At 37.0% G+C, this 26,683-nt stretch overlaps 1 long non-coding RNA gene across 1 annotated transcript; it reads left to right on the forward strand.

The window, feature by feature from the left end:
- On the forward strand, positions 1 to 26,683 carry LOC113458915 (uncharacterized). Its single transcript, XR_012582255.1, has 8 exons — positions 1 to 162; positions 4,409 to 4,541; positions 5,125 to 5,254; positions 6,536 to 6,659; positions 8,724 to 8,939; positions 12,193 to 12,245; positions 21,546 to 21,625; positions 22,620 to 26,683. It is a non-coding gene; the product is annotated as an uncharacterized LOC113458915 (long non-coding RNA).

Consider the following 26,683-nt stretch of genomic DNA (forward strand, 5'->3'; position numbering starts at 1 on the left):
AGAGTTATTTGGGACATTTTCCAGTTGAAAATATGGAAATACTGTCACTCAGGCCAGAAAGCTTGTTGCTATGGGGACACAATAACAGAATCACTTGACAACTTGGCAGTTGTTAGATTTGGCAGGGAGAACTCTGGGAGAGGGGCCGTTGGATGATTTCAGGTGGGTGTGCACTGGGGATGGATGGGTGACTAGGAGAAAAAAAGACTGATAAATTCTTTCAATCCTTCAATCTCTCCTTTATGTTGGAATGGGTTTTTTGTCTGTTTTCCTTATTTTTTGAATTCTTTTGTTTGTTTGTTTTTGGTTTTGCTTTTTACAGTGTTCCTACTTAGAAGCTTAAAATCTTTGAAAAAGGAACAAGAGAAGACCCACATTCAGACATCAGCTAGCTATGCATTCACCCTAGAATGAATATATATTGAAGTGCAAAAAAATTATGCAACAGCTGGCAAAGAGATAAGGCTGCATAAAAAGCCAATATGATTTTGGCTGTTCCCTCTGAGGAGTCATATCATAAACCAAGAAGATTATAGTTCCTCTGTAGTTCAGATGTGATGGTAGTTAGAATATTATAGTAGCTGCAGTACATAGAGAGTCAGAGATTAACTAGGAAGAATTTAAAACCAGGTAGCAGTAATTATCGAAAACTGGAGGCTGGTTTATAAAGATGAAAGAACTAACACTGTTTAAGTTGGCTGAATGTCAGATAAGATGCATGTCACTAGTTTGCTAATATTTCAAGAGTCTGAACATCAAAGCACTCAAGGAAATATTTAGTTGAATAATAGTATTCTTGGAAGAAATTGGGGTGGAACTGAGGAAAATAAAAAACCACACTAGATACAAGGAAAGGAATCCTACTGCTGAGTCTATTACATTAAAGAGTGATCACAGTTTCTGAGAAACAATATTATACACTTGGAAAGTCCCAAATGACATTGGGCAATGCATGGAAAAATGTACATTAGGCAGACGTTTTTGTATTGTATTGCAGCTAAAAAAATATATAAATCCTTCTATTTCTTTTACTGGGAGGAAGTGAGAAAAATCTGGTAACTGCTTTGGGGTGATTTTCTAGATCAAATTAAAGACAACAAGGATTGAAAAGTCATTCTGTGGCAGTGCATGAGGAATTGGTAATGTGTCATATTTGAGTGATGCACTTACATCCAAAAATCCTCAGGGTTCCAATGCTGCAAGAGAATCTAGGGAGAGAAACAGTGTCCTAATTCAGTCATAGATAAGGAACAGTGAAGTTTACTAAATTGCATTGTGGTCTAAATATATTGAAGATCGTGTAATTATCTCACTTAGGGTATTTGGGAATGTTTTTTTTTTTTTCTGTAACAGTTTTTCAGGGCAATACTGTCTCCACTGTCTCCTAGAAGAAAGAAAGTGATGAATGTTCTCTATATTTTATGGCACAACATAAATATCAGATGTGTTCATAGATTTTAATCCTTTCCTACAGGCAAACTGCCTCTGTTTCTCTTCTGTTCTCTTATGATCATGCCACCCAGACTGTTCCCTTTCCCTGTGCAAATCAAAATCAATTAAAAATATCCCCACAGGACTCAATTTTCAGGGAACCTACATATCCACACCTCTAATGGAAGTCAATGATAGCTGCAGGCATGTGGCATCTCTGAAACTCAGGCTCTATAGAGCTAAGTAAAGAAAAACATATGGATTTTTTAGGTAATATACCATGGGAGAAATCTCTAAATAGGCCCTGAAATAATGAAGCTACATGTTTTATACTATAGTCCAACTCGCAATCACTAGGCCATCTCACCACAGGGGAAAAAGAGGATATTGAGAGTTATTGAACATTGCCAATTTTTGCTGCGGATCAGCTTGAAGTTATTTAGCACAGATGTTTCTGTAATTGTGACACACTGGGAAAATCCACATGCTCAACAGCCCTCAAACTTGCACTTCCATCTGTGCATTATGATGGTCTACAGTTACTGCACACAGCTGCAATATAAAGCACACAGAGTTCTGTCTGGCCTAAGATCTGCTGAAAGATTTTTCTTAGCACCATCTGCACTTTTTATCTACTTGTCTCCCTACGGTTCTGTGTTTAGATGCAGTACAGTTATAAGACAGTAAAATATAAGCCTAGTGAAAATAATAATGTGTAAAGAACTGCATAAAATTTAACAGTGTGGTTAGAAACCTCTCTTGATGTGAAAGTATGATAGGAATTTAACAGTAAACTGTGAAATCCATCAGTATTTCTATTTATATTCTTAAGTAATTTTTGAACTATATTAGTAACAACTGAAAGAGAGGATTCTTATACTAGAAAAAGAGCATGACTTAACCCACAGTGGTTAAAATGGTGCTTCTGGAAACTGCTTCCTCATCCTAATACCTTCTCAGACTTTGATCACATTCCAAACAGTACAGGGAAAAAACTCCACCTCTACTGATTTAACAAACATTTTGGAACCAAAACAGTGTGTACCAATCTAGAAAATTAGAGAGGAAGACTTCCACTACCTTTGAAATTTAAATAGGCTTGAGTGTTAATTATTTATAACTTATTTGTTCAGTTCAGGCTCAGGATACAAAGAAAAAAGAAGGTAATCTTTCAAAATTTAGGCATATATAGCTCAGTGTGGAGACACAGAAGCTGTTGTTGATATTATCCAGGCAGGGAGAAAAGCTTTGCTGTCATATTAGTTTTTCCCTATGTTGCTGCAGCTGTGGGTACATTATGTTTCCCTGTCTAAGGAGAAAGTGGGACTGTTACCTCAACCCTTGACTTTATAGCCCCAATAGGAGGGTGGACTTGTAATTTAACTTTTTCTCTGCAGTGAGAAACTGCTTTTGTTCTGCAGCCCTTTCTTGCAATATCCTGAACCAATATCCTGAACCTATATCACTTCTATAGCTGGTTGTTGCACTGGGAAGTGTAACAATTCCAACAAGAGGACACTGTAAAATGTTTCCCATCATGCAGCCGTGCTAAATTATGCAAGAGAACTTCTGCATTCTCACATTTAACAGGAACTCTTCAGACCTTGAGAGATTAAAGCAAACCATCTCACTTCTAAACCAGACTGTAATCTCATATGATTGTCTGGAACACTCATGGAATCCAGTCCTGTAGAAACCTGGAATATTAATGACAGAATTTTGAGTCTTGCTAGAAATATCTTGGGATCTGGAACTGTCAGAACCTCTTTTTTATGTCTTCCTTTTTCCCTTCTTGACTTCGGCTCTGGGAGCTCAACTTCATCATGTTCTGAAAGAAACAGCTAACTGTACATGAGTGTTGCAGAACCAGCATGTTTCTGGGATATGTGTTATCCAGCCCTTCAATCAAATTATTTTTGTTTCTTTAGATTTATAGATGGTATACTCACGGATAGATGCACAGTGTGTAGTCATCCAGCACTACTGCACATCTGTTACTGTATTTATGCAACATTTTCTTTCTCTCAAAAATAGAAAAGGGCTTGTGTTGTAGTTCATAATATTAAAACACTACTTCCCTGGCTGCAAAAGTAAGTTTCTGCCTGGAGTGCATCAGGACAATCCAATACATAGACATCTTGAGGAATCCCCTGTGACAGAAAAGACTAAATTTTGTATGCTAATTCCCAAATCTCCACAAAATCTATGACGATGAAGGATGCTATGCCCTCCATTTTCATATCCTTTCCCTTCTGTTATTTTCAAGGTTGAATTCGTTATGCCACCATTTCCTTTTTTTTATCTTTTTTCTTTTTTTTTTTCCTTCTTTCTTTGCCTCTTTGGAATGACTTTGGGGAGCTCTTAACAATACATGTCAAAATGTAAGGGCTGCACTGCATTGTGAACTGTTTCTCTGCTGACTCATCTGCCACAGCTAATCAAGACTTTTTGGTCTACATACTGCAGCATTTTAAACCTTTTAGCAGTAAAGCAGTGCTTTTTTGCTCAAAAGCTTTTAAATTATAGCACATGGTGGGTGGCTGATAAGATTCTTTTTCCTAAAGTGAAAATTCTTTTCTTGTTATTGCTACCTGGTGTCATGTTCTGTTTACCAAGTCACAAAGTCTTTAGTGTCCAGTACCTATTTTTTTCTGAACTGGGGAGTTGTTTTCCTATTTAGACAGCCCCACACCTTTTCAACTTGGTCTCAATGGCACCTGTGCCATTAGTGACACACAAGCCTATTCTCTCCTTGTCCCACCAACAAAGTAGAAAGAGGAACTTGGACCTCAGTGCGCATACTTCAGGAATGAAGTTGGGAACAGGAAAGATTTCAGGGAATTTTCTGGGTACAACATTTTCAGTTCATTGTAGCTACTTGAGTGAGGAGACAAACAACCACAACTTCCAAGATTTTCTAGTTTTATGCTCTCCCTGCTGTTCTGAATTGTCTGTATTGTCCTCTTTTTTCTGGAAGCCTTAGCAAGTATAGTCCAGTCCCGTACCTTCACAGAGGACTCATATGACTTGAACTAAGTGATTTTCCTCACCATGTTGGCAGCTGGGAAAAAAAAAAAAAACAGGGGAAAAAACCTGTTTGCAAAGGAACGGTATGTACAGCTTGATGAATGGTGTAGTCTCTGTATGTTGCTTCTGTAGAATATCTCAAATGTTGTGTCAGTGCTTTGTGTTTTCAGCAGTCTTCCTTTTAGGCAGCTCCTTCCTACAGGATGAAATAAGATGAATATTGTTTCCTTTGGGATCCACAGGAACTGTATTCACTGTAGAAGTAAGAATTAACTGTATTTAGGACCTATGTTGTGTAACTGCTCATTTTGCAGTGATTTTTACCACCACATTTCCCAGTACTTAATTCTGAAACTTCCTTACCAATTCACTTTTTCCATTTGGGGAGTATAATAAAGAGATGATTTAAGGATTTTATGGAGATATCTGCGTTAAAAAATACAGCACATGGTCACTCAAGACTTTTTTTAGGGGGTCTAATATTTGCTTCTGATTTTATGCTTGTAAAAACAACCCCAAAGTGGTTATTTTATAGACACAGAAATTTAAATTCCTGTACTATCTAATATATCTCTTTGACTATTATACTTGAATAGAAGCTATACCTTGAATTACTTTTTGTTTGATTGCAAAATGATTATTAAAAATCTCAAGACATTTTTGCAGCGGTGGGGAAGTGGTGGATGTCCCACCTCTTGATGTGCTCAACGCCTGGTTGGATGGAGCTCTGGACAACTTGGTCTAGTGAAAGGTGTCCCTGTCAATGGCAGGGAGGTGGAACACAATGGTCTTTAAGGTACTTTCCAACCCAAACCATTCTATGATTAAGTCTATGAATTTTGGAGTGGGAGTAAGTTATAGATGGCAGGGTAGAAGTAGATTTTAAGTTCTTATCCAGTGAACTACGCAGACCCTTTGCTGCTACTTAATGATGATGTATGTTTCTGATGCAGCTACTCTCTTTTCTCTCTCCAATTTCCTATAATAAGAGTTTGAGAAATTTAAAGATACCTCTATTTTTATTTTGGAGGTATTATGTATTTCTGGCTGGTGACTCTGCTCCACAGAACTATAGTCTTATTTACTTCAGCAGCCAGGAATCATGAAATCCTAGGACAAGAAAAGAACTTCAAGAAAACATCTCATCCTTTTGTTTGTTTTACTGTTATTTAAAGCAAATGCCATTCTTTGGTCTTCTCTACTCTGAATTAAACTACTCATTTCCTTTAGTCTTTGCCCATAGGCCATATTTTTAAACCTCTGATCTTTTTCTTTTTTTCTTTTTTTTTTTTTCCAGACTCTCTTCATTGATCTATGAGTTTATTGAAGTATACTGCCCAGGACTAGACACAATATTCTGTCTAAGGCCATAGCATTGAATAAAACATTGAACAAAGCAGAGGGATTACTTCACATTTCCTTCCAGTCACAGTCTTTCTCATACATCCTGCTGTACAGATTCTGAGGCATTTGCCTTTTTCACAACAGCGTGACACTGTTGACTCATGTTCACTTTGTGACCCTTTACAATCCTCCATTTATTTTTTCACAAAACTGTCTATAGACTGTTATTCCTCATCCTGTATTTATGTAGTGAATCAATCATGACTAAATACGGGATCATGCTTTTACCCCTACTAAATCTTGTAATATTTTCTGTCCATATCTCTGATTTTTTAAGATCATCTTGAATTCTGTCCTTGTCCTCTAACATTCCTGGGTTCCTCCCAGGAAATGGTATCCGTTAACTTAATAAGCCTGTCTCTGTTCCTTTTAAGTCATTAATGAAAATATTGAATTGTTTTAAACCCAGAGGAGATAGACCATTAGAATGTATCCTGTTAGGTATATGTTTCTGATGAAAAACAAATTGAAGACATAATAATGCTGTCCTAACATACACATATAATGGTTGACTGAGAACTGAAAATATGGTTTTATTGCATCAGTTTAAAAATTTATTGCTATTTGGGTTCAAAACATGGATAATAAATATTCTTCCAAAAAAGGTATATGCACTTGTGTAGTGAAAAGATTAGTTTTCTAATATTTCTTTCTGTCTATATATTTCTTTTAGGGTTACTACAGATTTCATCCATGACCTTGAAAAGCATGCCATCAAAACTGATGTTGAAATCTACACAATTTTGTGAAACATTTTGGTATCAATGAACTGCTATTAAAAAACCCAAAAAAAAGAGGTAAATTTTGAAAGGTTCCAAGCAGCTGTAATATTTGTAACTGGACATCTGGTTAAATAAACTTTACATTAGGTTACAGAAAGTGCAATGTTATCCAACAAAATAAGACAAAATTGAAAAGAGGAAAAATGGATTAATTTCAAGGAAATCTTTCTGACAATAACATCAATGGCTGACATTAATATCAATGGCTCTGAGCTCTCACGGGAAGATATGGAAAATTCTTTGTGTTTTTGCACATGACAAAGAACTTCAGGGCCCAGACATTTTTAGACTTAAGCGGTCAAGTATCCAACAGGGACCAGCTGTGCCACGACAGGCAAATGAGCCTGTCTGAGGTCACACAGAGAATTAGTGCAGACACTTCACACGTCTGTAGCTGCTAGAACCAAGGAGCACATGACCTCCATTAGGCACTGAAAAGAAGGGAGTCAATTCTCCTGAGCTCAACATAGTTCAGTGCCTGAAATTGTCCACAAGGCTTACTACACAGTAGATTTTGTTTTAATTTTTTTACTGTTTTCCCATAGTTAGGAATTTAAAGCAATGGCCCTTTTTGTTTGTTTGTTTGAGGTAGTCTAATTTGTATTATGGCATGTTTATTATAAACCTTTACACTGAGTGAAAAATCTTCACTGTTTAAGTTTAAAAAGCCATAATTCCTCTTTGAGGAGAAAGAAAGAGTAATGAACACCATACCAGGGACTGCAGCTCGAAGAATCTACTTTGAATATGTGAAGGAATAGAAAACAAAAAAGATTTTTTCATAAATGTCTGTTACAGGTTGTTGTCAATTTTCCCCTTTATTTGCTGCTCGCAGCCAACAGCCCTACTCTTCTTACTCTTTATATGTTATTTTTAATTGAAAGTAGTAAGAACAAGAGATAGAACAAACCACATGTGACAGCACACTTATTGTCCTATTAGGAAAAGTATTGCAGAAATGAGGACTATTCAGGACCATACAGTGGAAAGTAGTACATTACACATAGGAGGACAAAGCTTTTCTGATTTGAGGAAGTGTGAATTTAGCCTAGCTCCAGATTAACCATGGTCCCAAGAGTCACAGATGTGTGTTAGCACTGTGCTGGTTTCTAGAGGAAGGTCTTGCAGGGTTAGGGATCTGCAGCTAGAGGCTGGAAAGAAGGTGGTGAACTATGAGAAATATATGCCACTGACCTATTTTGTAGCCTGCTCCCTGCCTAGCTGCAGAAATTCTGGCACTCAGATATATTCATCAGTTTTGGCACAGTTCCTCGTTCCTCCCGAAACCTCAGGATTCACCTTTACGGAGGGAGACTGAGATTTCTGCCAGCTAGAGACGGCTATTTTGGGTGAGATTGAGGCTGCAGGCAACCAATAGAGATGTCTTTCTTTGGTGGATGGGTGCCTATTCCTGCACTACTCATTTTTCATCTAATTTTTTGTGCTTCAGCAGTCTGTCTGAATATCCTCTGTAGTTGTGTAAGGAAAACTCAGCTCTGATTATGATTTTTGTAATTAAACTTGGTTTGGATGATGAAGAAAATGAGAATATAGGTAGAAAACCTAAGGAAAGTTTTCATCAGGAGCAGTTGGTATATGGGGTCTTTTGTTTGTATTTTGTTTTCCTGACATGCACACTAATCAATTTCCATTGTTTGGAGTAATTAAATGACAATTTTATTGAATTTTATTTGATGTACATATTTTTGAAGTTATAGGGGAAATTCACATAAATTGAATCAGAATTTGTCCTCCTTCCTGAACTTCACCTGTTTTCATGGTAAGCTTGTCAGAAAAAAGACTGTATTTTGCTAGGTATTTATATACAGTATGACAGAGTAGGTCTGATCTCAAGCTGGACCCTAGACAGTACTGTAATGCAAATAATAAAGAAAGATTTTGCCAACAGAGAGCCTACATATATATTTATATATCAGGATCTATCTCCCATTTTTATTCTTTCCTTTAGAAGTTTAGAGGGTTCTTTACTAGTCATTCAAGTACTAAATATTTAGCATCAATTCATATGAAAGTTGCTTTGATCTTTGTGTAAATAAACAGGCTCTGTTTCTCCCATAGGACTCTTTCTTGAAAATGATTTCTTTCATCAAGTAGTTTGTTGCATCTCTGTGAACATCAGTTCTGCTTCCTTCAGAACTTCAAACAAATATTTCCTGCACGTTTACAGGAAACATATTAAACACTATAAATGGCAACCTGCCTTGCACCTGATTCAATAGTTAAAGTGAGGTGTGAGCAACAGAGTGACACAGTGCTCCCCTGGCATCATGGCAGGTAAGTGTGGTATATGGGATGTCTTCTATGGCAATGTGAACAATACACTTACAGACATAAGAATCTTTTCTTTATGCAACCTGAATGTTTAATCATGGGTGGTACAAACCTTGCAATTATAGTTTGCCTTTGGTTGCCAATAATCATGCTGGAAAGATCCAAAAAAAACAATAACAAAAACTAAGATGGAAATTCAAGTGCAAATGTCTTATAAATGGGAAGGTAAGCAAAAAGAAATGTAACAAACTGGGAAAACAGGGAGAATAGAAATCCCATTACGATATGAGTTCACCTCTGCAAAATTTTCATCAGAGTATTTGTTCCTTCTCCAAAATAGGTTGTAGTCTCAGAGGCCTCATCTTTATTTACTTTGTTATCTGCATAAACGTGTGGCCAGAATCTGGTCTTCAGCATCTTAAATGTGATATATTGGGTAGGAAGCCATGGATGACTCTAGCCCTAGAAAACATAACTTTAAAATGTGAGTGTTTTCTGCAGAATAACTAATTTTTTGAGTCTCCGAGAAGTAAAAGGTTTTAATGAGGTGACTGTTTTCCAAGACATCTTCGAAGAACTAATTTGTGTGATTGTCCTTTTCACCTTGTTATCAACTCTGCAAATTTTGACTTATCAGGAGAATATGTTGAAAGTTTTCTGTGGACCTGCTGCTTTCTTATAGAACAAACGAGCCATCTGTAAGGCCAATTTTTATTGCTTTACTGGCTTTGAATGGTCTTCTTTGCACTTAGAATGCTCTGAAATGATTTTAATTGTGTCAAAGTCATAAATTATAATGTCTTGGAGACACTGCCATGTAATTGTTTCTCTTTGTAATATTTACACTCCAACTGAGTCATCCTGTCCAGTGTCCTGCTTTGGAAATCCATTTTGGCCATGTAATTCATTCACTTCACAATCAGTCAAAGCTCTGCTATATAATTCTAATTTTGTTAAGTGATATGAATATTGAACAGCTGAGGTTTATTATCTTTGAATGAAGGCACTCTTTATTTTTCCTGTCTTAAGACTCAGTTAATATTCTGAATAAATACACAGCTTTCAAATAGGTACCCAATTGGCCTTTAGTTAATCTTCAACCAAAGAGATTAGGGACTCAAGCCTGTTTGAACCTGTAGATCATTTGAATCTACAAACAGTTTTGGTGCTTTCCAGTTTCTCTTCACAAGAAGCAGCTTTTCATTTGTCACTGTCCAAAAGGGGAATTTTTGTATTTACTGAATGAGCCAACACACACAGAGAATATGCATGATTTTACTACATTTACATACTTAACAACCACAACTGATAAACCTTCACTCTCTCTGTTTCTAGGCTATGTAGACAATGCTTATATTTCATGATTACCATTAATTCTCAGTTTGATTTCAGTGCTCAGGTACTTTATATTACTTGGATAATGAATGACTAATGGATCTCTACAGCCTTGACAAATGGAATAAATCCTCCAAAGACTGGAAAGCCATGGAGACAGGACCAGCATTGGCTCCTAGTCTTCAGTCTGGGAGTAAGACTTAAGTAATGGTGAACACATTTTGAAAAGGGTTGTACCAGAGGGCTAAATGTGCTTTTCCCAGAATACTAAAAGAGAATAGAGGCTTACATTTTTTGGATGGCCTGTCTTTAAAGCAGGCATAAGCATTCATCATCATTTGAATCACCAGTAAACTGAGATAGGAGTGAGGTACAGGCAGGACTGCTGAAGGAGTACAGTGGGAGTATCACAGCTGAGCAATAAATGAGATGTTGCACTATGCAAATACACTGTTGAAAATCTGAAGAATTGTTAGCACATGTGTAAGAGATTTAATTGCCCCAAATGCTGTTAAGATCAAAGAAGGACTTTGCCCACTGCAGCAAACAGTGCAAAAAAGCAACTGCCGATCTGCTCCCTCTACCCACCCCCTGCCTGAATATGCCTCCTTGATTCCGAGAATTTGGATGTGAGTTAAGCCTTGAGATAAGATAAATGTGGTACTATTGTCCAATTGTCTTGGATTTAAGACAATTAAACAAGACTGGAGGAGAAGAATGTACCCACAAGGAAAGGCAGCTCAGCAGCTGTGCTGAAAATTATCTCACTGACTCAAAAGGTGAGGCCCAGCTCAAAAGAGAAGGAAGACTGAGCATGGGACTGATTAGCATTGGAAGCAAGGGAATCATTTAAATGATAGGATAAAGAGAAGGGTTAGCTGGTGAGCATTGATCCCTTTGTTTGCTAAAATGTATAAATGGTGAGTTTTGAGTGACCTTGGGATCCCTGCTACTCAGAAGACCAGAAGAGACCCAAGAGGATGCCATCTGGATCCAAGGGTGGTGGATTGTTTTCTCTTAATCTTACTCTCTAACACTCTATTTCTTTCCCTGCTCTCTTTTCTCTATTTCTTTCTATCTCTCTCTACCTCACATTAATTGTTAAATAAAATCTATACTATTGACTTCAGCATTTAGTCTTGTTTGCCCCTTAATTCAGGCAAAAGCATCTTTCTAATAATTGTAAAATCGAATTTTAACAGTGTGTTACAAAGATCCCTTCCCTAGAACAATTAGAATTTATAAATGTTGTCTCACTGAAACACTTGGAAATGTAGACCATGATGTCTCTTATCAGTTTTTTGATTCATAAACTCTTGAGTTTTATCAGGAGCAGGACATAGCTCTAGAAGAAATCTTGGATTGATCCAGGAAAATAATCTCAGTCTTCCTACAACAGTGTATTTTAGGGCCTTGATATCATCCTATAGTCTGTCTCCTGAGCTTTGGTGATAGCTAAAGTAAACATGACCTCACTTTCTGGAGTTGTGGAAAATGTAATAATGAAAGCACCTATATATTAACTTGTCAGTTCATGATCTCTCATTTTAAAAACAATTGTGTTAGGAAGTTGACATACTGACATATTTGACATTAAGTTGAATGTTTGGAGTTATTTCATTTTCCCTCTGATGATTACTTTTTAAAAGCTGTGTTTGCTGTTTGCTCATGTTAGTCTGTGACTGAAAATGTGTGTCACTGATGGTATAACATGTAATCAAAGGTATTGTCATGGTTTGGATAATGGTTGCTTAAGCTCTAGGGAGAGTTTTGCAAGTACTATCACTATACTGGGCAATATCATTCATCAAAAGAACATTGTTTATACACTTATTAAATATAAATATGATATGACTGTAAAGTTTCATGATTTTTTGTCTTATATTTTTTAATTTCCACTGTTTTCTTTCTTCCTCTACAGTATTGTCCCAGCTGCTTCTGCTGACCTCTCAATATGAAAACAGCTTCATGCAGGTCAGTAAAATGCAGTAAAGGTTTGCTTTTCAGAAGGACAGAGGGCTTGGGTTTATTGGTTGAAAGTCTTCAGCTGAAAGACTAGTTTCTTTAATTTTTCAAACTCTTCTTTGCAAAAAACTGTTTGCTACACAGTAAATCTCCTGTTAACATGGTTTCTGAGGCCACTTAACCCACAGCAGTTACTCTGATGGGCCAATGCTATCTCTGGGATCACTCTATTAAGAGCAGTTGGATTACACTGGTTTTGGATTACATTGTGGTGGATTAATCTACAGCAGGGGGAATAATTCCTCAGTATACTTCTGAAAAGATGCAACTTTCTCAACACACTGGATTCAGGGAGTCTAAAACGGCAACAGTTTCAAAAATACATGGTGGTAGATGGAAAGAACTCCTGCTTTTCATCCTCCTACGTCCCTGCTGGTCCCTCCCTCTCCTAGTGACTTCTCAGTGCCCTCCTTCCTCCTTCTCTCCTGCTGCTGTCAGCACTGAGAAGTAAATGGGTCAAGCCAGTAGGTCACTGACACTGCAGAATGCACCTCACCATGTGCTGCCATGAGCCATACAGGATTACGTGCTTAAGTTTCTCAAAGCCTGTTTCATAGGCCCTAACAAAAATCTGCTCTTGATAAGGCAGTGGAAAGAGGGAGCCAGAAACAATGTGCATATTTTAAAGATGAAGATGGTTTCCAGCTAATAGATGTAAAGAAAATATTAGCAAAATTTCTGATGGCAGCTCTTATGAAAGGACTTTCAAACACAGCGTTCCTTTGTTCCTTCTCTTTAAAGAGGAAAAAAGACCCTCTAAAGTCCAGCCACTCACAGCTCAGGGTAGTCGTACTAAATGGGGAAGAGATCAAACCTTTCACATGCTATTTGGCATCAGCTCCATCACGTTATGTAACATGACTGTCTTGTCACAACATAATGCACTGGGGAGGAATGACAAAAGGCGTTTTTCGCAGCTACATTTGAAGAAGCCACAGCACTTCAAATAGGCAACTTAATATATTTTCTTGTTAAAGGACTTGCTCTAAGTACAGATTGGAAATGTGCTCTTTTCCCAAGTGCATCTGTAGAAATACTTTCTTCAAACATAGCTGCATTTTATATATGAGCATCATCATACATAATGTCTTTACACAGGAAGAATGGCTGGGTGTAGGTACATATGTCTTTTAGTTTCTATGGGTTTATATAGCAATCAGGATGGTAGGTGCAACATACAGAGTTGCACATGCTTAATAACTATGGATTAACTTTTGGGATTACTTTGAGTGTAGTGATCCCTAGTGCAATAACTGGTTTAATAGTTCTAGCACAGACATTGAAGCTTCACTAAATTATATTTCAATTGCAGTCATCACAAAGTGAGAGCATTTGTGCCAGTGGCAACTTGATCTGTCCCACAGTTCTTTTCATAATGGTGACAACTTTTTTTCCTGATCCATCAGCAGCCCCCTTCTGACTGTTCTTTTCTGAGCCACTTTGCTCTCCCCTTTTTCTCACCTGTTTTACCCACCTGTTCCCTATGCTGTTCTCAGCAGTCACTCTGGATGCCTTTCATCATGTTTAAAGGCTTCAGTAACAGCTTTTCTTAATTCCATGCAGTCCATATCACAGAAATCAGATGAGAGCATTAGCAATGGAGGTTGACTTGAATCTCCATCAAGATTACAACACTTGAACTTGGTTACATCTAGTGCTGATGTACCAAAGAGCTCCTGTTCCTTGGCAGCTGCACGGTCTTGTCACCTTTCACTTATCTTCCCAGCAGTGTTGTGTCCTTTGTCACGCTGAACTGCCATTTCTGGAAATGTCACCTCCTCAAGCAGAACAATTATGGATATAATGTATCAGTGCCAAGAATGAGTGATTCAGTAATTCACTGGTGCTTGAAAATGTCAGTTCTAGAAATACTCATGCTTTCCTTAAGTTCGATTGTGGCTCAGGCATGTTAGTCCAAAAAGAATAGACTTGAAGAGTGAGAGAAATACAGAAAATTCTTTATCTTTGATTTTTATTCGTATCTAAGCCTTAAAAATACAAAATCCTAGAATACTTGCAGAAAATTCTGGTTTTGCTTTTGAACTTGAAGACTGAAAATGAGCTGTTTGAATTTTTAGCTTTTTCATCACAAAGATCATTTGATTGCAGGCAGGTTGTTTATGAGACTGAAGCTCATTGCTATTGAAGTAAGTGATTCCAATAATCTTAGATCAAATCCACTTGTTTATTTTATATTTCAACTTCTTTAGATTCAATGCTAATTTTCTTTCCTTGAAACATATTAAAATACTTCTGCATTAAGAAATTAAATTTTAGAGGGAAGATATAGTAGGTGGTCCATATTTTCTCTTTCAATATGACTATTTAAAAAAAAGTAGTGATAAAAAATGCCTCTGTGTTTTCTTTCTAACTAGAGGGGAGGGAAGGGAAAGAAAAGTCAATACTTGGCTGGAATCATGAGCAGCTTGTTGGCTGAGTAAATCAGTCAGGAGCCCTGCAGCTGGTCAGCTTCACCTCACCGATAAATGTCACAACTCACCGCTGTCAATATGAATTACCAGAAAAGGTTTCCTAGGAACTAAGGATGAGGGAGCTCTTTTCCTTTGAATGAATTATATGGGCCAAAATAATACTGATACATTATTAGAACAGGTTACTCTGACTAGGCAATTCTTTAAATGCACCCCCAAAAGCAAGACAAACCATGGAAAATATTGCAGGTCAGGTGAGAGAATGCAGAAAATTTATGATTTTAGCCGTGGCTTGAGAGGTTAGAATGTTTAAAATTGCAAAGCAGGTTTGTTTTAGTTTTCAGTGCTAGGAAAGGTATCTGAGGAAGTGTGAGCTTTCTATACAAAATTAAGGAAGGCAAGCAGTGTTTCAAGTTATTCCAGAAAGATTTCTTCCCCCAAGTCACTCACAAGGTGCTTTGTGCAGCTCTGGCAGACTTCCTCATGGGAGGGCGTATGGGCAGCTCCCCCAGCACAGCCTGGGCCCACCACCTGCACACAGGAGAAGGAGGCACCCACTGAATGCAGGCTTTTTTTGTTGTCCCTCTGGAATGAAAGGAGGACTGTGAAAACAGACAATGATCCCAAATTAGTTTCAGTCACAGAGAACAAGGAGCACCCACCAATCTCTGAGCTGGCTGGGCGGTAAGCGCTTCTGACATTTGTTACCAGTAATAACAGTGTGTGGGTAGCTGCCTCAAAACAGAATAACGCAGATTTTAATTGCTTCTTCTACACCTTGTCCTCATGTATTGTGTGTTATGCTGCGCCCAGTTGTAGCCATTGGACTTGACAGGATGTTGACATGGCAACACCTTATTTGGGACAAAACAATAAAATAGTAACAAATGAAAAATGCTATTTTTATGTATCTGCAAAGCATATGTCCAGCATATACTACCAGCAGTTACTATGCTGGTCAAAAAATTGAATTCTCTTTTCACAGAAAATATGTTATGATCACAGATATAAAAGAAAACCCATAAAAGACCAAAAAAACCCACCCTTCTTGCGAAGAGAAAGACTTTCTGAAAATTGAAATGGGACATTTATTTTTATTAAAAACCTTAATTTAGGAATGATGAATTATTTTCATTTCAATAATATCTGCTATTTTTATTCAGTGAGACAGAAAATAGAACAGAACAGGGTAAAAATATACAAAAAAGGTGCTAATATGAGTGGTTTTTTTATGCTGAACAGAACCTGAAAAAACTCATAGCTAAACAAAATGCTCACTGACTTTGGATATTTTATTTTTAACACAGTTTAAGAAATGCTACTGTATTATTAAGGATACAAAAACAATACAAATCAGATGCATGATTTGTAAATGAAGACTGTCAAATGTCTCAATGCAGATATATAAAAATGAAACATTACAACATCATTGTAAATTTTCTGAAAAGAATTCTTGGTGGCATCAAGAATGCTTCTTTCAGAAGCATTTTGATTTTGAATGCCTTAAACATTAGAAAATCATCCTATCAAGTTTTTCAAGCAACTCTCTAAATCCTTATCCTTATGTAAAATATGGTAATGCACTTAGCATTTGATCCAGCATACCTACTTAAGCCACACATTTCCCTACAATATTCAAACCAAAATCCAAGTCAGAAAGCATATTTCCACTTCATTAAAATAATGCTTTTTGACTTTATTCAAATGAATCAAGGAAATAATGAAGTTTTAGGCTTTCTTCCCAATTGCTTTGAGCACCAAAGTGGACAAGCACATTATTTTGATTATAGTAAAATTGAATTTCTTAGTGGAAATAAATGTTCCAGCACTGCATGGAAGAAGATAGCAAAGGATGCAAAAATAATGACTAGTAAGGCAATTTGCTTGACAATACATCAGGTTCTGGTACACTTAGGCCATTTCCTTAATTATCTATTAAAACTATCTGAATATCACCTTTGATATCACATGGAAATAAGCAAGATAAATTATAGACTAGAAATGAACACAGCTTTTGCTTAGTATCCTGCGGTTTTGCTCTGCCCACGATATTGCTCCCAATTCACTGCTTTCCTCTATGATGTCTAGGAATTTAACTGTCCAGTCAGAGTCATAGAACCAATTGGCTGAGGATGCCCCCCCTGAGCCCCTGGATTATGGCACATGGGTGTTTCTGTAGAGAAACATGGACACTGACATTCCCCAGCAGGTGTCAGGTTCTTTGTGGTCCTGCAATAGAGCATGCTGATAGACCACAGATGCTGGAGAAAGACAGCTCATACCTGCTCAACAGAACCAATGTGCATGTTCCTTAGGATGTCAAAACCTTTATCTCCACCTACTTTTGCAGTCAGAAATGCAAGAACTCTGTCTGCACACTTCACTGGCCCATTAGGTGGTAGCAGCTATGCAGGTCCTCCTTTTCAATTAAATTTACATCTGCCCTGATCTGATAATGCAAAGTATTTAGAAAGGGATTGACAAAACTACAGAGTAAGCAACTATTAAGCTTCTGTTGTGCTGTAAGGCAACAAGAGCATACCTGTTAAGCTTGCTCAGTATTTTGGCATGTGTAAAAATCATAATACAGAACTTTTAGACTGGACAAGCGTGACAGCTGAGTAGGTAACACCAGATACTCATTATTGGAGAGCTGCAACTGAAATGCAGTACTTTATTCAGTTTCATGTAGCTTTTTTTGAAACTAGGAATATCTAATCTTAGTAGAAGACCACAAATATGTAGTAATTTTTTGCAGTGTTGGTTAGCACTTGGTGTGATGCTACATCAAGAAAAATGTAAGAATAATCCAAAGGTGAAAGAATTTTTTTTACATGCTTCCTTTTGCTTCCTTCAGCTTTCTTTTGTCTTTATTTTGCTCTCTCTCCAACAAAACTCTTATTCCTGCAAGTGCATTGATATAATATCTGTCTTGAGAAATTCTTACTCCAGTAATTAGCTCGTTGGGAAATTAGTTTTGTGGAGCCAAGGACACTTCCCAGCATTCTAGATGGCAAGGATACTTTTTCATGACAGATATGTCTACAAGGCATGTGCAGGACAAGTATGCATGTCCTGACATTGTAAACCATCTCTGTAGAACCACACCAAAAAACACCAATGAAAAAAGTGTTTATGAACACAGAATGTACACTGATATGCTTTAGTGGTCAGAAGAGGAATTTGTAAGGACAGGTATTACTGATATTCCCTTCTATATTTCTGGGTTTTTTTTTTTTTTTTAAGTAAGGTACATTCACTTAGTTATGTAATAATAATAGAAGTTGGCTCAGGATCCATCCCTTGTCTTGTTTTTTATGTTCCACTTTTGGGAAATGCATTCTCCAAGGATCTTTTCCTTATATTGGAGAGGAGAGGAGAGGAGAGGAGAGGAGAGGAGAGGAGAGGAGAGGAGAGGAGAGGAGAGGAGAGGAGAGGAGAGGAGAGGAGAGGAGAGGAGAGGAGAGGAGAGGAGAGGAGAGGAGAGGAGAGGAGAGGAGAGGAGAGGAGAGGAGAGGAGAGGAGAGGAGAAAAATGCTTTTAGCTTTTTCCAATAATCTCATTACTAAAGACAACTGTATTGAAGAAAAAGTTAAAGGTAGAAGAATCCACTTCCAAAACATACTTGAAAACGTATTATCATATTATCATTACTCTTATTAGGCATGTATGAATGATAATAAGTGATTTGATGGATGTCATCCATTTTTCTGTTTATAAATAGCTTGTGGCTGCTAAAATTCTTCAGCTTACATTCTGGTTTACTGCTGTATAGAGCTAATTTTCTTCTTCATAGCTGGTACAGTGCTGTGCTATGGATTCAGTAGGAGAATAATACTTATAACAGACTGATGTTTTTGCAGTTGCTAACCCTAAGTCCAGGACTTTTCGGTTTCTCAGGCTTTGCTAGGGAAGAGCTGGATAAGAAGCTTTGAGGGACCATGGCCAGGACAGCTGACCTGAACTGTCCAAAAGGATATTCCATACTGCAGAATGTTGTGCCCATTATACAACCTGGGGACGCTTGGTTGGGAGATGCCAATTTCTACTGGGGGACAGGCTGGCCATTGATCAGCAGACAATGACCAATTATATTGTGTATCAATTTTATTTTCTTTGGTTTAATTACTGTCTGTTACTCGTTTTCTTTACAATTATTATTATTATTATTATAGGCATTATAATTAATATTATTAGTATAATTGTTATATTTTGTTTTGTTACAATTTTTAGACTTTTTATCTCAGACCATGGATCAATTCTCCTACCTACAGGAGGATGGTGAGCAAGTGGCTCCAAGGTGCTTAGTTACTGCAGGGAGTAAAAAACCAACGATTTTCCAAAACGCTGTAAATGTCTTAAGGATTTAAGTTAATGTTTTCAAAAAAGATCCAATGAATATCTTGCAAACACTTAAGTGAGTTGTGTAAACTACAATATGTGGATTACAACGTTGATTGTAAGAAGTCCAATTTCAGAAACACTTGCAATATATTTTTGGTTATCTTTCATACTTTAAAACCAAATCCCATTTTTTGCGGGAAAATATTTGTGCTAATTAGATGAAATTCAAATTGCCTACAAACTTTTTTTTAAAGGTACCCCTCTACTTCTCTTCATGCACCAATACAGAATAAAAAGTAAAGAGGAAGAAAAGTGTAAAAACATAAAACTTTCTTAATGAGACATAACCACAAAGATAAATGATGGCAATATCACTTTCCGGCTCAATGGAAATCACTGTGTGCTTATTGCTGAGTTTTTCTCATTTTTGATTACAGGATTATAAAATGGCTATCACCAAGGCAGAATTCAGGTCTAATGGGCTAACATTGAATTAGATATGCAATTTCAGACAAGAAAGCGAGATTCTTCTCTCTCTCTCAGCCTGGCTAGTGTCATTAGGAGCTGTGGAGAATGAAGAAACATAGCAGAGACAGACAGGAGCCAAGCAGTAAATTGACCCACTCATCTCCCTTCTGCAGCTCTCCCAAAGAGCTTTCATTTTATGCGACAAACACCTCCATTGCTCACTTGAAGGTCAAGTGACTGATGATGTCTCACCAATTTCCAGCTCCACAGTACTTAAGAATTTCCATGTTACATTATCTGTTCCTTTTACCTCCACATTATCAGCAGTTCTCTTTTAGAAGAAGTGGCCAGTAGAAAACTACAGCTACAAATAACAGTCTATAAAAGTCCATAGATACTCCATTCTTACAAATTTCAATCTCACACCACAGACAATAAATCAATGATTCACCCTTATGTAGAATAATTTATCAGCAATGTTAAAGTTCCTTGGCAACATTATCCACCTTTAAAGAGGAGTCTGAACCCTTCAGGACACTCTTGGGAGATTGCAAGGACAACATTCATGGAATTGACTTTACATGAAATAAAAAGTAAACTTAGATTTTCACGTTCTCATGTTCCTCTTTCAGAGTGACATGCACCACTCTCAGAACAGAAAGGGAACAGCTTTCACATATTTTCAGTGGAAAAAAAATTTCCTTTACATGTCTTTACAGGACAGCCAAGTAGCAGCCAGAACCATTCACAGCTTTTGAGAGTCCTTGAAAAGTGCAAAAAGATACCTATGTGTAAATTATCAAGATAATGCCTGGACCCAAAGTAAAACTAGAAGCCACAAACTCTAATCTTTGGACAGTAGTTACATCCTATTTGCTAGCTGTCCTCTCCTATCACATGTTTTGTCTAATTGAGGATATTCTCAGAACAATTAGAAATACACAGATAATGTGTGGCACCTTTCTTCCAGGGACCACTGTAAAAACAGACTACCAGCCACAGAGGAGAAGGATGGTTTGCTGAAGGCCATACAAGAATCACAGCCCTCATTCAAGGATAAAGCAATGGGACTGCACTGCCTTCTACATTACATTACCTCCGTGTTCACCAAAACATACAAATGTTCTAAGTATTAAAGATACAAATTTATGAGAACTACAACTGCATTAAAACAGTAAGAGATCCCTAGACTCATAAATACTAAATACAAATCATTGCTCTGCACATGTGCAAAATGAGAAGATGCTTAAATAAATACCTCCTGTTAGTTATTTCTGACACTTCCAAATGAATAGCCATTTATTTACTGTAGGATGGAAAATACGAATGTTACAAAAAACAATCCCAGATTCATGCTTCATAAATTTTACTTACTACTTATAACTTACTAAACTTTCATAAAATATTATCACTATGGCACTATAGTGATATAGTCATTTTTACTCATTATTCAAATCTAGGTTAGATTTGAATAATGAGTAAAAATATATGCTGCTTACAGCTACCTGTGATGCTCACAGTAAGTGGTCCATCAACATCAAGCCAAGCTGACAGTGCTTCAGATTTTGCCATATGAAAATACAGAAGTTGGTGATGACTCCCAGGTAACACAACAGAAGAAATCAGAGAGGAGGAATATGAGGAGTACCTATTTGTGTGTTTGTCCATGCTCCTTTTTTTCAGTAGCCATTCATTCACAAATCATGTACCTCTAGAAGAGGACGCTGATGAAGAACACCTCCCTCAACCTTGTAATCTTAGATACCTGCATACTGGGCAGACAGCACTGGAGATGTGTTTGGCTGCTACAGCACAGGTTTCCCTGCCTCTCCACCTCCCACCAACACTGCTGTAGGTTAGCTGATGCTGCCATCTTTTAATCTTATTTAGTCTCTCACCTGTCTGCTTGCTATTCTGAGTTACAGGGTTAAACATAGAACCTGGGTGTGTTTGCTGTATGCAGTTTTAGAAAGCTGGCCTGAATTTCTCGTAATTCTTCCTTCAGCAATGCTACCAGTGACAGGAAACACACTTGGCCTTCCAGACAAGTCAGAAGAAATCAGTGAAGGATCAATCTGTGCCAAGGTATTTTGAGATGCTGATAATACTAAGGAACTTGCTAGCATTCTAATAACTCTTATATATATTCCAGAAAATAGAGTGTAGCTGTCTCAGTAAGAAACATGAATTTTTCTTTTTCAAAAACTTTTAAGGGTATGATTGTAGAATAACCTGTCAGATATGCAAGGAGAGATTTCTGCTAAGAAAAACATGATACAGTTTCTAGCTGCAGATAAAGATTCCATTTCAGCTGACACAGTGTGGCTTCTGCCAATGAATCATAAGGGTCCTGGGCAAAGAAACAACTGCAGCAAAATACAATATATACATACTGTCCAGTGAATGAAGATGGAGGAATCTATACCTGCCCTTGTATCAATCCTGCCTTTGATTGATCTGCATCTCAAAGTTGCCACTTCATGAATTTCACAATTAGGGTTTTAACTTATTCTTTGAACGTGCATTTAACTTTCTTGCTGATGTTGCTGTAGAGGTTGTTCCTCTACTTTTCACTTGTGAAAAGAGTCTTTTGTCCTTGATTCAAGTAAGGTGTCTTAGGGGTCAAGGAAATATTTCTGGGAGTAGAAACCAGCCTCATGAAAGTTAAAAATGAATATACTTTCAGAAAGAAATGAGTTTGTATTTAAACTATTGTGGAAAGAAGAGTTTTCATGGTTCTTTTCCTCCTTTTTTCAAAATTTCCTTTTCTAGATGGTACATCAAAACTATTACTCTTAGCCGATCATCATTCTCCTCTCTTGACTGATATTTTTCAGGGCAATTTTGGCAAAGGCCTCACTATGGACTTCCTGTATGAGAGTACAAAATTGTCCCACTGATGATTTCTTTGTGCTTGTTTTACTGGAAAAATTAGTTGCTTTGGGAGAGAGGCACACGTCCTGAATATGATTGTGGTTTAAATTTTCTAGACATTTAAAAGAATGAGATAATAGACTCCATTTCTTTGTCCACCTTGTCGCACTTCCTTTTCTGCTACTTTTTTTTTTTTTTTTTCCAGCAAAGAAAGAAGATAATTTTGGATTTCTGTCCTGCTTCTTCTCCCACTCATCAGAGTTTCAAATCATAGTTTGTATATTAACTGCTCAGACAATTGTTTCTTGAGACCTGCTTCTTGAGACTGATTTACTTTTAGGATTACTTTTTGTTTAACATGAAAACACAGGTTCATCCTGTCCTGTAGAAACATCAGTCTGGAAACTTCCGCTGTATATTACTAGAGCTAGGAACTGGAGTTCTACTTTGAGCTCAAAGTAATACATTTATGTTAGATTTTTCAAAGTGAATGTATTGTCATACCTCAGTTAACAGGCAGACAAAGGACAGAGGAAGAAATAAGGAAATGCTGTTTGTTTATATATGCATCCACCCACCCACACAAACCTATCACAGTAACAGAGGAGGAAGAAGTGAACAAGGTATTTTGGTGACACTTTGGCTCCCTCTTCTAACTGACACAATTTTCAGTACCATATCACTTCCCTGCAGTATAGAAAATAAACTCCATTACAATGAAAACATAAACCAAGTCACAGCCTGAAACAAATATTTCTTTAGTAATGTAGTAGTGTAAATAATTTTGAGGACTCAAGATCTAGAGAGTTCACTAGATTTAAATGATCTTTGATATATTCAGACTCTAGTTTTTCCACACTTTCTCCAACCAAACTATCATTACCATTGACCTACGAAATTTTGTTTAGTGTTGGTTAGAAAGCAAATTTAGTAGTGACCATAAAATCATTATGATTCGAAGAAACAGTCCCAATACAGAGCCCTCTGTGCTCCACCGGTAATCAGCCAGCAGACAGACTACCAACCTCAAACTGCACTCTGTGGAGGTTGAAAATCGAGCTGTCTGGTAGTTCACTTATCTAGACCATAATGTTCTGACTTAATACTGTGTCTAATGCCATGCTACAACCAAAGTATCCAATATCAGCTGCCTTATACTAATTCACAGATCTGGTAATTTAATAATGCACGACAGTCATCAGAAGAACCACAACATGGGGTTCTTCTGCTTTAATCACTGCTAGATATTCCCAATCACCTTCCTCTACTTCATGAATCCTGAAGTGGCTTCCAAGAGGACTTGCTAGAAGTTTTTTGCAGGGCCTGAGGTGATGTTGACTGGTTAGGGCAGGATTTTCTTTGATTACACTTTGGGGCCTTTTTATGAATATGGGGAGAACATCTGCTTTTCTTTGTCCATTGGGACATTCGCTGATCTCAACAATCTTTCAAAAACAGTTGAGATCATCCTCATGATGGGGGTAACCAGATCTCTCAGCACCCTCAGAGTGTGCCATAGGGATTACCCAAGGGGCATCCAAATCAGTTCTGTTCTATATTGCTGGAAGATTTTCTATTTCTTTTCCTGGAGCAAATTTTGTTAACAAAATCCAGAGCATGGAAAACCAACTCATTTAGTACCAGCAGACACCTGTGTGTCTGCTGGAACTAAATGAGTCACCCCATTCAACAGCAAGTCTATGATGAATGAAAACTCCTAACAAAGTCCATTTGATGAAGGAATATAGTACTGTTCACAAGTAAATAGTAAAAACCAGCAAGAAGAGAGACCCCAGATGCTTCGTCTGCAATTTCTTTTTTATTTTTTAAATAATCAGGATAAAAGATAGAAACATTTCTTTAACTACTAATGATAGGAAACATTTTTTCAAATATATTATCCTCAAATATATCTCATTCCAGATCTTTAGAAATCTTTTTACTAGCTAACCGAGGTGACTCTTTGGGCTTTTTTGCCTTTGTCTGACTAGTTATAGGAGTCACAATTTCTGTGATGTCTAGGCTGAACTCAATTCACTAACTGTTCTTGAATATGCTGACAAAGAAGTGGAAAAGAGAAAAGTTAAGTGGAGAAAGAATGTTCACAAAACCCACCATAATTCCCTATTTCTACATCAAAACTGAAAAATGAGTGAGAGAGCTGCAGATGTTCTAAGTGAAACATATTCCTCTGTGACTTCAGAAGGACTTTCTAAAATTCAGGTACTATCCTGACACTATTTTTTTAAAAGGAAAAAGGAGTGTTGGGCCAAAGGCCCTTTATTCATTATACCAAACTGAACACTCAGAATCATGAGATTTTCAGACTCTTCTCATATCAAAATTGAGATGGAAACTGTTTTAATCACAAAGGCTATGGTGTATACTGTTTTTCCCTGACTTCTGTGCCTGAAGCTTAATGGGGTGCCAAGAGACTTCCTAGTTTTCATTTGAAATATGTACAACTTTCTGGTCTCCAGAGTTAAGAGAAGAGTTCCTGAAAACAAATGAGCCAGGCAGTTTACAGAGGGAGGGATGGAAAAGAATGGATGAGCCACTCACCTTTATTTAACCTAATGATTTTTAGGCGAATAAAAAAACTTCTTTTGGGCTGTCTCATGAATTTTGAAAGCTTGAAGTTTGCACTGCTGACACTGACGAAAGCATATATAGCTGACTATCCTGAGACAAATGGAAAGCTACCATCTTAAGCCTCCTGCAATTTCAAATAGGCATCCCTGGTAGAGTAATTCCTCCATATTTTACTATCTAAACCTTTTAAAAAAATGTATCTTCAAGTAATCTAATCATAGGGTTGGTATTTGCACATAGTAGCTCTTAAAATCTTTACATGTAGTTAATAAGGTCTCCTGTAAAATGGCTGTTTTTGCACTTACTCTGTGTCAAGTGGTGCTGGAGCTACATGCCTCAGGGTGTAACTTTTGAGAGTTTTGTAGTTCTGACTGGCTCATGTACATTTTGCACTTTTCACACATTCTGAAGCAATAATACCATAAAGGTCATAAAAACATTCTGCAACAGATTTCAAACTCAGCCTTTACATTCTTTATTTTAAAGTCCTTATAATCTTTTTAAGTAGCATGCATGTGCATATTTAAGCAAGATATAACTACAAAATGTGCTGAGATTTATTGTAACCAATGCCTAACCCTTTCCATCATCCAGGATAACCTGCCACCATTCTTATGAAACTTTTAATCTTTCCAATATGAGGAAAAGTAATCAGTTTTTCTGCTGGAAGTATTATTCCATGTTGAAAATTTACTGGATGTGAAATTTACAAAAGGATTCACTAAAAATTGTAGATATAATGAGTAAGATCTATTAATACAGAGGAGTGGGACATTAAAAAAGGAATAATCTTATCTTCTTACATTACCCACTTTTTCAGCATAGTCAGGAGCAAATAATCTATCAAGGACATACGGAGATACTAAATATAGGGTAAGCCCCCTTTGGAAGTTCTAGTATTGAGCAGCTTATGAAGTTTTCAGTATTAAAAAGCTATGAATCATTCTCCTAAAAAAATATTTCTTCTTCACTATTTTATATTCATTATGGGCCTTTTTATAAATGCAGAAAACACTCAAAAATCCCATAGTTAAGCCAAACAACCCTGCTGACCATCCTAATTAGGTCTTTATAAAATTGGATTCCATTGCCTTGATTTTCTTCATTTACTATGATGCTATGAAGCTATGGTGCTTATTCTCTAAGGACTGCTTTGGGAATTACATTTAAATATATTGCTTTTACAGAAGGTTTCTCATTATCTTCCTTTTCTGGTAGTGCTTTTGATTTGCCTGATCGTGTCCTGCATTTGAAGAGGGTAGACTATTAGTCATGAGAGAAAGAAAATGCAGTAAATTTGTTGTGTGCTACTTGATCTGGAATCTAGATAGTGGTGATCCTGTTCAGCACATGGTTTATCAAGAGTGACACTTTAAATACCATTATAAGGCTAAAGTCTTCTTGATCATGAGAGAAATAGAAACACTACACTTGCTTGTTCTCACAGGGTCAGTTTAATCCCTAACAGAAGTTGGGCAAGTTCAGAAGTTTAACTTGGAAGTTAGCTCTAATATGATGTCTGTTGTCCATAGGTTTCAAAACCTCAGGTGAAGTTGTAATGCTGTCTGATAGAAGACCAGGACAACACCTTTTTTTCCTAGTTCCTAGGGAGTATCTGCATCAGCATACATTTACATCAGCTTTTCTAAAACTTTAAAACATGAAGATGAAAGTGTT

The sequence above is a fragment of the Zonotrichia albicollis genome, chromosome 1, assembly GCF_047830755.1.
Source record: "Zonotrichia albicollis isolate bZonAlb1 chromosome 1, bZonAlb1.hap1, whole genome shotgun sequence".
In the NCBI taxonomy this organism is placed as follows: domain Eukaryota; kingdom Metazoa; phylum Chordata; class Aves; order Passeriformes; family Passerellidae; genus Zonotrichia; species Zonotrichia albicollis.